The following is an 11,695-nucleotide window of genomic DNA, read 5'->3' as shown; positions in this document are numbered from 1 at the left end:
ACCTATAATGATGATGAGACGCTCTTTATATATAAAACAGAGTTGAGGGAGCTGATAGTGAAGAATGGTGGCTAGTTTCATTAGAACATTATGGTAATTGTCAGATAACTTCGAGGGTATTCAACATGTAATGAGTGTATTATCTATCCTAAAACGAGAGGTCGAGTCGAGCTTCTTAGGCTAAGGACCCGAGCTGTTATATTAGTGGGTATAGCAAAAAAAATTTTTTAAGTGTATGAATATCATTATCTTTAAGATGTTAGTTGCTTTTATTATAATTGTTGCATGATTAAAATAATATATCTACATGATATAGCAAAATCTTAAAATTATAGACAACTTTTATACGTCTCTCGAAAATTTATGTTTTTGTTTTTTATAACATAAATAAAGAGTTTATAGAGAAAAAAATAAGGATAAAAATAAAACCATTGTTTCCGAATTAATTTTAACTAATATCAAACTAATATTTATATATAAAAAAAATGATACCGTTTTATACCAATAATAGAAAGATTTAAGGCTCAACTCTTTAAAATATCTGTCAAAATTAAAAAATATAATATTTCATACCAATATAATTATAAATTTAAAAGAGAACTCTTCAATCAAATTAACTCGATAACTCGACAAAAAGTTTGATGCATAATTAATTAATTAGCATAAAAAATAAAAATAAAATATATTATTTTACATAGAATTATTTTTACATTGAGTTTGCCTTCAAATCTTCTTTGTTATATCTAAATCTATTAAAAAAAAAAAAAAAAACTCTTTATCTTTTTAATACAAATAAAACCTCTTATCTTTTTAACTTAATTTTTTTTTTCTGTTATCATGGTCGCTTTATATATATATTATATATATATATATATAATATTTCTGGAAATATATATATATATAAAACGTATAGTATATATAATATCATGGATTGTGAAATACTTAAGAAATAAAAATTAGATAACTGATAAAATTCAAGGTTTATTTTACTAAAAATAGAATAAAGGTTGTGTATTCTATGTGCATCCGTTGCAACAAATTAAACACAGATATTGCCATATACCCACTTATTCAAGCTATGTATTGTTTGATGGCTAAAAACCCGCCACCATGTAATCTTCAACAGATATTAAACTGTAATTTTCCTTGCCAGAGCAAGATACAAGGTGGCAAAACAAGCTTCCTCTCACCACCTCTTTTCTTTCTACTCCCACTAATCAGAAGACACTTCAATCAGCCCACAAAATCATGAATAGTCTGGCCTTCAATAATGCCGTCTAAGCTGATTCTCACTGTTGCAATTGTTCATGTTGAGCATTTTCAGCACCATGTCTGAGACCCAATGTAAGTGAAACTGCGCCAAGGCCCCCATTTTCACTCCCAGGTTTTTGACAGAGCGTAAAATTCATCGTCGATCTATCTGCTCGTATCGGCGCCTGAGATTCCACTCTCGATCTCTTCTCTTGATTCCAATGCACGGCATCTAGTTGATCTCTAACCGCCCCTGAGGAGCCAATATTGCTAGAGCATTCCGATTGTTTATTAGGCTTGTAACTTGTACCTAGCTCTCTGGAGGCTCGGTGATCACCATCTGGCTGGCTGGCACCCTCAGCAGCAGAATTCCCACCATTCTTCCCGGAACTTCGATTGTTTTCCAGCAAACCCTTGGTTTCAAGAGTGTGTATTTCTTCAACCATTGGTTTCCAAAAGGCGCACCCGGGGGGGGGGGGGGGCATTTATGAACCAATTTGACACCTGAAGCAATCAACCAACGTTTTTACAGGGTAACAAATAAAAAGCAATCCAATCGATGTTTCTCTATCAAATAATAAATTTTCATTGAACTTGGTCATTGAACTTTCCGGACCAAGCAGGAAGGTGTGCATGTAAATAATAAATTTTCAAGTGATAGCATGTGACTCATGATACCAAAAAGCTTAATTTCTTTAACTTTGATGTCAATACTATTGTGAACATCACATTCAACTTCGTGAACTTGCAAGAATTATTATAATTTTTATAATTTGAAGGACTAGCAGTTCAAATTAAAGGGACAATAATATTCTCCTGAAAAACATCCATGCTAAATGAGATAAAATGGGGGTTTGAACTAATATATGAAGGTCTTATGTTTAGAAAATTAAAGGGCCAATAATATTCTCCTGAAAGTGCTCATACAGAGCCTAGCTAGAAGTGTGTTAATTCGATCATCCAAAGTGCCTTAGATCCTTGGAAAGAAATGATTATAGAGATGATGAAGGAGCAGACTTACCTGGTATCGAGATAGACCTGTTTGAGTGGCTAGCATATGCTTATCTGTTCAGCTAGGGTATCTCTGCACAAGGAAAACTTGATTTAGTAAATAGTTCACACCAAACTACAAAATATAGATGAGAAGGGGGGACTCACGGGTGTGAAAGAAAATGCTCGAATCAGCCAAGGCTCTTCAGAATCACTACTGCACGTTCTGGTAGGCCTCTTTGAGGCGCTCCAGATGTGTTCTTGGGCTCAACCGGTAACCCGCATTTGGCCCCCCCACCAGAGTTGTTCTTTTGAAAGCTTTGATCCTTGTATCTTAAGCTCCCCACGGTTCTGCTTCCAAATGTATTCGGGGAGAACAGATTCCTCTCTAGGGCTTTTGTGAACGCTTTGAGCTTGATCAGAGATGGCATGTTTTATGGACCTAAAATTCCCTGAGACTGCCTTAACAGCCATGGAAATGTACTGGGTAGCAGCACTAAGACCGGCAACTGATTCAAAAAAAAATGAAGCAACCATTTCTCCATCTGCTGATGATATCTGCTTGTACCTTCTCTGAAGAACCTTTTAATAAGCAGTTGCATCAGATGTCACTAAATTTATTAAAAGCGTTCAAAAGTATGAAATGGCAGCAGGTGTTCGAAATTAGTCCGAGGCAAAAAATGCTTCAACTATCATTGAAAATTGCACCAAGTGCCATGTACATCAAGCACGGCAATGATTTCAACAACAATTAAGAAACAAGTGAGAATTAAATCAACTACTCTTGAATGATCTTTGCATAGAATCTAAAGTCCAAATCAACAGGTAACTGTATACTAAATTTGATTGTGAAATCCTTTGTAGCAGTTGATGGATAGAACTGAATTCATCATTCCATTGTATGTATTCCAAAGACAGAAGAAACAGTATCAGAGTAAGGCAGCATACAGTAGATACTTTGCTTGAACCTAAATTGAAGAATCATTTAGAGGGGTAGGTGTCCCATGTGCAAGCAAATGTCTGAGGAGAATCCGAGGCAGTCACCATCAGACATACCAGAATCAAATTATTAAAAGGACTTCCCAACTTCAGGACTGAATTAACATATTCGAAATAAAAACAAACAAAAAAATATTTAAATTGAATAGTATAATTAAGACTTTAAGATTAAGTATTTGCATCTGAACTTTTCTCTGTTCCTGCAATGGTTTAGAAAACACCACCAAGCCAATGTGAATATAATCAATCCACCGTAAAAAATGAGTTGGACAAGGTCATTTTCAAAAACAAAATCTTCAAAAAGGTTTTGAAACTAAGGAAGAGCATAACAGCCTGTCCTATTTGCTAACACAAATATATAGTCTTGAGACTAGTTCACAAGGGTAGTGAAATTCTGCTGGGAGCATTAACTGAGTTGTCTATATAACCATCAAGATACTAGTTGCCTCATCAATTGATAAAAATATCCAACGCAACCTATGACATGAACAATCATAGAATATTCTGCGTGCAGAAGATTGTATTCGAAACTGATTCGCAAGTTATACAAAGAAAGTTCAGATTTGATGTTGAAATTCTTAGAAAGAAAAAAGTCTCATAGGAAACTTTTCCAGATTTCCAGCGCATGATAACACAATATTCTGCCTTCAGTTTTCTATAACCATCTCATAACGAATTAGCATTGACTATATAATCAGAAGCTTTTGCTTTACTAGAAATGAAACTAATTTCCACTTGACAGGTTTATTTTTCAGCTGAGATTTGTTTGTGTTCCTTACGGTTATATAGAGCTTGTGACTTGAGTTTTAACCAAGGTTTAAAGTTCCCAACTTTGTAAGTTTTGAGCATATTTTTCTTACACCATTGTTCATAAACACAATTTATTTTTTCTAGTGGTGTTAGAATATTAATTTTACCTATTTAACATTATTGGTAAGGCGGTACAAAGTCACGCTTCCTTCTAAAGGTTTATAACCAGTTCATCTAGCCTCTTAACCAAGATAAATGTGATATTTCCAAGTGTTCGGAAAATCGAACTCTTAGAACATAGTCTCATGGAAAGCCTTCTGTTCATTATATGCAACAAATGTAATATCAAGCAAGTGGTAAAGCAGTAACTCAACCATCTCCAGAGAAGTTACAGATATAGTTAAGCGAAAGAGACTCCAACAAGCTTGTGTCATCCTTTCTTCTCATTAAATGTAATTAATCTTCCATTTTGCCAAGAAGAGCATAAAGGCAAAAGTCTGATTGGCACCATCATTCTATATATAAAATTCACTTAAGAAAGAAGACTGTGTGTGTGTGAGAAGAGAGAGAGAGAGGAGAGAGAGGAGGGAGCAAAGCATAGATAAACCAACCTCCTCCTGCAAATATAGGAGCTTTGCCTTCATTTGTTGGTACTCTGGCATATAAGATTTAGAAGAACTGTTTCCTACCCCACAATGACCAATTTCTTCATTTGATCTACGAGAAGTAAAGGGTGAGGCACCTAACTTATTGTCATCATTAGCTTCGTCCCCTGTATCAGCTTCATTAACAGAGTCTCCCAAAGCTGGAGGACTAGCTTCTCCACCTATCCTCCTGGGCAACTCAGATGTTCTCATGAGCCCCAGACCCTTAACACCACAGAATTCGTCCATTAGCTCTTGAGCTGGCTTTAAGAATCTAGAGCTACTTAGAATAGTTGCATATCCAGTGAAAGGTCCAAGAGGACCAGCATTTCGAAGAATATTTGTAGCATCTCCTGGTAAGTCATGTAAAGATTTTCCGCAACCTTTACTTAGAATTGATGGCCTTGGCAATGGACACATATAACTTGCCTTGGAAACTTTTGAAACATGATGAGGTTCTTTCGAAAGACCATTCTTTGATTGCAAACACTGAGATTCATATGCTTCTCCAAACCGAGTTTCATTGACTTTAGATGACTGACTCGACGAAAGAGACAAAGATAAGCCCTGAGCATTAGCATCGTTTGGAAAAGTCCTCAGCTCTTGGGAACTCTTCCTTGTAATAAGACCCAACTCACAGCTCCACTGATGAGAGTTCTCATTCGGCCTTCTTATCCAAGCATTGGATCATTAAAATCGTAAAGTGATGGTTGATTTTCTAACGATGGATGGAGAATAATTTCTCCAGTTCTCCCAATCAATCCTGATGCAACAACATCTTGCAGTGTATTTTGGTTAAGTGGATGAGTGGTAAACTGCCTTTCCCTGAGCTGCTTTTGGTTATCTTGACTAGAAAACTCATCTGAGGGCTCGGCCAGAGAAGATTGAAGCTCATGATCTCGGAATTCATTGTAACTAGGCTTGAAATATTGTGTATACGTAGAAATGTCGGTTACCCTTGCATTATTTGACAGGGCTTCCACAGCAGACATCAGTTTCTGATTCCTCTCCCCAACAACTGACCCACCTGTGTAATCAACAGTCAGATCATAACCTTGCTCTGAACCTAGCTTTGTCCAGTTGCCACATCCCTGAGCACCACCATTACTGGCTGTAGGTGAAGCGTTTAAGTTTGACAAAACTGGGTGAGGCATGTTGGTGAACGAAGAGTCCTCAGCTGCAATGGGGCCATGGAGGTGCGCTGGACCTAGTTCTTGATCAACCATTGCGCCCCTTTGAGCTGACAAAACATTAGAACTTGTTGCAAAATCCAGCATTGCAGAGGAGAGAAAAGTAGGGTCATAAAGCATGTTCCCGTTCCTAGTATGTCGAACCTGGACAAGATCTGGGGTTAGCAACGGATCAACTGCCAACTGATCCAAATCATTACCGAAGTCCTCTAGATGCTGGACTGAAGCTAAACTTTGCTGAAATCTCAACTTATCTCTCCGGCTTCGCTGTGCCACGTGTGTTTCAGGCTGAAAACTCCTTGTTTCCATCCAATCCAAGGAAGCTACTCGCACTCGAGCCTTAATTTGCCAACCTCGACTCCAATCACTTAATCAGTAACCTCATTAAAAACCTAATTGAATGTCATGAAATTCTATCTACTTCCTGCAATACAATCACATTAAATCATCACGCATTGCTCTATATGCCACCGTATTGGAAGATAAGATTATTCTTCTAAAACACCCACACAGCAAGGGACACGGTGCTGACATAGATCATACAAATAAAAAGAAAGCATAATGATCAGTCGAGAAGATCACATAAATCTAGAAGAAAGGAAACTAAACACAAATGGAAATAATCCACTGAAGGAGCTTTTTTTTTCTCATTGTTTTTTTTCCCTTTTGTTTTCTTTTTCACATCCATATTGTGTTACAGTACAAGAACTGTAGACCTTTCCTCACCAGAGCAAACAGTGCGAAAGTTCTTCCACTTTCAGTTCTCATCAAAATGAACCTTAAAAATTATTCCCCGTCAGTAATTAACAAAATTTAAAACTAAAACATTACTCGAATATCATTTTGATTACACTTCACGTCAACCAGTAATAACCCTAATCCCATAAAAAAATAAAAAAATAAAAAAAAAAACCTTATTGCATGTCATGATCAGTAAGAAAGAAAGAGTAGATAAATACAGGACATAACGATGGAGGTGAAGGTCCGATTCAAGAAAGAAAAGGGTATGCAAGACTGTAAACACACTTGACCAAGAAGCTTAAACAGTTAACAAATTACCAGCATAAATCTTTTAAAAAATATATAATAAATAAGATAGTAAGGCTGTACCTGAACTAACTATATATATATATATATATATTAACGTCAAGAGTTTTGAGAGATTCCGGTGAGGGTTCTTTTTGGTAGGAGTAGACACGCAAACAGCTGAAGTACAATAATTGCCAAGTTTTTATCATTGCCGTTAGCTTTTAACGTTAAAGCGTGCTTTATCTTCGTCCAGTAAAATTTTGAGGGTAATTTGTTTTTTTAGCAATAATTAATTAATTATCAATGAAACTAATACGTTTTTTAGTTTAAACTTAAAACTTGTCCTAATATTTTTTTTTTTAACTAAGGTTTTTATTCTATTAAATTACCAATATCAATTCTTTTTATGAACTAGCACCTATTAAGAAAATTATGGAAAATCATCTAATAAATAATCTAATAGTAAGAGTTTAAGATTAAATAATTTACTTTTCTTATTATTTTAGTTTCGAGCCCTATATTTTTTAATATAATAATTACTGGAGACTTATATGATCTTTAATTTTAAGATTTATAGGATTAGTCAAGTCATATGCAAGTTAGCCCGAACATCTACATTAATAATTAAAAAAAAAAAGAGCAAAAGTAAAAACATGCTAAAAGGAATTTAAAAAAAAAATATATCACAACCCAAAAAATACATTGTTCCAAATATAAATTTTTCAGTCTCATAACTTTTAAACTCATTATTTTCAGGGTTTTTTTAATATCTCACAAGTTTAAAAATAACTTTCAATCACAATACATTTAAAAAAGTCTACATCCGTGGATTCTACTGGATCCAAAGATTTATGGTTTGGATCTTTGAAAGTAAATTAAAAGACCCAACAGATGAACAAAAACAAACATTTCTTTTATCAAAGGACAAAAAATTTCATCAAAATCAACAAATGTAAGAATAAAAAATATAAACCTATAATTATTATAACTGAAGCTAAAAAGTATGGCGAAACATTGTTTATCCATACCCATTAGCAGTGTTCAATGTTTTTTTTTCGCAATTTGACCCTTTTTTTTCTTTGATTATTGATTTATTTTTTTTTATATGATATGTTTATGGAATTTAGAGTTAATAATTTATTTTTTATCTAATTGTTACAGTATCAAAAAAAAAAATCTTAGCATCATAATATGATTTATTTTAAAAAAATTTAGTTAAACAAAAAATAATTTAAAAAAAACTAAATTGATAAACTTTGTGGAGTCAATGATCCAATTTGTAAGTTTAGTGAAGTAATATTGGTTAACCTAGTTTACGGGTTTAGTAAGGTATTTTTTTTAATTAAACTTGATTATGTGATTATTTATTTTTCTTTTTATTATATAATTAAAAAATAATAATATTTTAAAAAAGTAATATTATTAAATTTTAACATGACTACGGCGAGTTTAACTTCTCCGGAGAGAGAAAAGCGGGCTCCAACAATGGGCAAAAACCTAAAATCTTAACGAGTGAAAGAGGGAGAACCTCCCGTTAGTAGTACTTTAAAGGCTTGAATTCCACTAGGTAAGAAAGTGTTAAGGAAGATTTCGAAATTGAATTGTAATTACATTGAATGGCTATCCTTTTAGAGCTGCTGAGGAATGGTAAGAAATACAATAAACAAAATGCATGTGTTTGTGTGATGTTGGATTACATTTTTTTTATTGCATAAAAATAAGTTAAAAGTAAAGCTACGTTGGGGATTAAATTATTTATTTTATATAGATGTATGGTATTTTTTTAAAAATAGTTTAATTGAAGTTATATTAAATTTTTTTTTTTTTTATTAATACATTAAAAACATAAAAAAAAAAACCTTACAAAGTATCAATTTAATATTTTTTTCAAATAAAAAAATAAAAAAAATTTAAAAACAAATTGTAATGTAAAAAACACTCAGTCACTTGGTTAAAAACCAAGCTTATATCAACAAAAAAAAAAATATTAGTTCCACCAGTATATAAAAAAAAAAAAAAAAAAAATTTGAACTAGCTTTTTTTAATACCTATTTGGTATTGTGGTGTGGTCATGCTTTTAAAAAATATGTTTTTTAAAATTAACTTTTTTTATGTATTTTTTTATGTACTAATATTAAAAAAATATTATTTTAATATATTTTCAAGTGAAAAGCAATTGTCTTAATATCAAATATTGCTCAAATAATATTGGTCTCAACAATAAATTTTTTTAATTGTAATATTTTGTAAAAAGAAATATGTATTTTATTGCTCCCTTCAAGATTTATTGCTTGTGAAAAAAAAAAACAATTCTCAACCAGAGCCATATACTTTTCACAATACAGTGACCGTACAAACAATTGGGTACATATAGTGAAATTTTTAAGAAAAGTTAACAGGTAATTAAAAAAAAAAAAAAAACATAAACCCCATCAGCCTTTCACAATAAAGAAAGATATAATGCAACCGATAGCGGATGCGTGCAAATCACTAATTTATTTGGAGGTAAATTAGTTTTTTTATATTTTTATTAAACAAGTAAATTATTAATTTAACCATTAAAAATATATAAAAAAAAAATTAACCTGGGGCAAAGGTTTTTTTGGTTTTTTAATTGTGTAATTACTTAAATACCCTTTTAATTTTGGTTTTTTTTTACTTAGGTCTATAGGTGTTTTTGTCATTTCCCCTTTGCTTTTCTATAATTATCAAATAGAGTTATGGGTGATTTGGTTTATATATATATATATATATATATATATATATATATATATATAAAAAAAGTTATTGGCATGTGCGGCTAGTGGAAAGAGCCCATGTTATTTATGCAGCGCATGCAGGATCTTCTCGCTGTCAAACACTATCTTTTTATGATGGTGTTTAAAATGACGCATCGAGATCTTTTCATTGATGAGATGAGTGACGATAAAAGATAGATAGTGTGGCTCCAGTGCACTTTTTTCTCTTCCTCCCCCTTTTCTCTCTTCTCTCTTAGACAAATTACACAAGCTTCCTTTCATTTTTTATTTATTTATACAATATGATCCTCATTCTTTTGATTTCTATCTATTTTTATTTTTAATCTTTTATAGGTTAATTTTTATTTTTATTTTTATCTCTATCATTTGATTTCATTTAGTTTTCATTCAAATTAAGTCCTCATTCTTTGAATTTTTTTTATTTTATTTTTTATCTTTTGTAAGTTAGTTTACTTTTTCAAATTCATCCCTCATCATCTAGTTTCATTTAGTTTTTATTTCAAATTTAGTCCTTATTCTTTTAATTGATATTTTTTTAATTTTTAGCCTTTTCCTAATTCTATTTTGTTTTCAATTATATCTCTTAATATTAGGGATCGCAATTTGATATGATCCCAATAGATGCTGGCTCGACTCGCCTTAAACAGGTTGGTGTTCTTTTAGATGGTTACATTATCTAAAAAGTAATGAATAGGGTATGAATATTATCAAAACATACCCGGAACCCACCCGAACCTAAGCCAAATTATATATATTTATATTATACAAATATAATTGTAAAACATTTTTAGATTCTTTATTGATTTTTTTTTCAATTTCATCTTTCAATATTTGATTTATTGAGAATTGACCTTCATTTTTTTTTTTTGCTCATCTTTTTTTTAATTTAATTTTTTTAAGTTTTGCCCTTCAACATTGAATTAATTGATAATTGAACTTTCAATTTACTTTTGATGGGTTACTTTGATGTTATAGCTAAGTCGCAGGTTTTAAGTACTAACTTGAATGAATTTGGATTGTTTTTTAATTTTTATATATATATTATCAAAATTATACGAGTTTATTAACTTGAGTCAAGTCAATAACTCAAGTTTTGGGTTTTTTTATTTGAAAATTCTTGTGTTGCCTTAGCTTCTTTTTTATGTTATTACAGAAAAAAATATATCACTAGCCAGCCACCCATCTAGTATTGATTGAACGATAACACATGCCCATATTAAATAGCATATTAGCTATTGTCACATCAATTATTGAAGAGTGTGTTACATGTTAAAAAAAATATATAAGAAAATGTTTAATAGAAAAATTTTAATACCTCGATAATTGTTGATGAAGATTTGAGGTGTAGCAGTATCTTCCACTCTACATGTACCATCAAAGGCAGAGTTTGTAGCTTGATCATAGATAATGAGAATTGTGAGAATATGGTTTCTATGAAGGCAGTAAGGAAACTCCGGCTAGCAACTAAAAACCATCACAAACCCTACAAACTGACATGGTTGAATAAAGATATTGAGGTAATTGTGGATAAATGTTGTCTTGTTTCTCTCTATGGGTAAAAAATACTTTGATAATGCTTGGTGCGAGATGGTCTCGATGGATGTCTATCATATCCTGCTAGAGAAGCCATAGTAGTTTGATAGGAGTGTGGTTCATGACGGTAGGAAGAATACTTATACCCTTAGTATTAAAGGGAAGAGTATATTTTTGGCACTTATGAGGGAGAAGATGGAGATAAAGGCTAATAGTGAGAAGAATATATTGTCCTTATCATAGTTTATAGAGGAAATAAGAAATGAGCGAGTGGTATTTGCTCTAATGCTTAGGAGTACAGCCTTGGAAAAGAAGGAAGAGGTTGACAATTCTGAAAAGGTGCAAGTGTGTTGGCAGAATTTTCAAATTTAATGCCAAATGAGTTGCCCCAAAGTTACCTCCTATAAGAGATATACAACACTAGATTGACTTGATGTTAGGTTCCAGCTTGCCAAACAATTCAGCTTACAAACTTAGCCCTAAAAAGTCGAAGAGATGTAGAGGCAAATTTTGAAGTTGTTAGAAAAATGCTATATCTAGAAAAGTATGA

At 32.2% G+C, this 11,695-nt stretch overlaps 1 pseudogene; it reads right to left on the bottom strand.

Moving 5' to 3' along the window:
* Positions 1-965: 965 nt before the first annotated feature.
* LOC118034753 (uncharacterized) lies at positions 966-7,067 on the bottom strand (annotated as a pseudogene).
* Between the last annotated feature and the right edge of the window lie 4,628 nt (positions 7,068-11,695).

This window comes from Populus alba, chromosome 9 (genome assembly GCF_005239225.2).
Source record: "Populus alba chromosome 9, ASM523922v2, whole genome shotgun sequence".
NCBI lineage: Eukaryota > Viridiplantae > Streptophyta > Magnoliopsida > Malpighiales > Salicaceae > Populus > Populus alba.
This window is presented reverse-complemented; position numbering and strand designations above follow the sequence as displayed.